We start from the raw sequence: 321 nt of genomic DNA, 5'->3' as shown, positions 1-321 counted from the left end.
ATGGGGCTCTGCGGTCTTGCAGTGACGCTGACGGAGAGCCGGAGTTTTCAGTCCGGGGTGTAATCCACGGAGCTCTGGCAGCTTTCATTTCCCGAGGAGCCGACCACAGGGCGCGCAATGCACTTTTAGGGTTCCCACCGAGATCACGCGGGCAGCTTGTTCCGTCTTGGGGGGGTTCACTTCCAGACGTGACAAAAAGGTAGAGACCTCTTAGGTAGAGCTGCTCGTTGGGGAAGTGCTTGTGAAGTGATCCGAGTCTCTTGCCTGACTCACTCACTCAGCAGCTCTGACATTACAAAAAAAAAAAAAAAAAAAAAAAAT

Source organism: Nanorana parkeri, unplaced genomic scaffold, assembly GCF_000935625.1.
Source record: "Nanorana parkeri isolate BGI_ZX_2015 unplaced genomic scaffold, ASM93562v1 scaffold10, whole genome shotgun sequence".
NCBI classification, from domain to species: Eukaryota; Metazoa; Chordata; class Amphibia; order Anura; family Dicroglossidae; genus Nanorana; species Nanorana parkeri.
Note: the sequence above shows the minus strand (reverse complement) of the source record.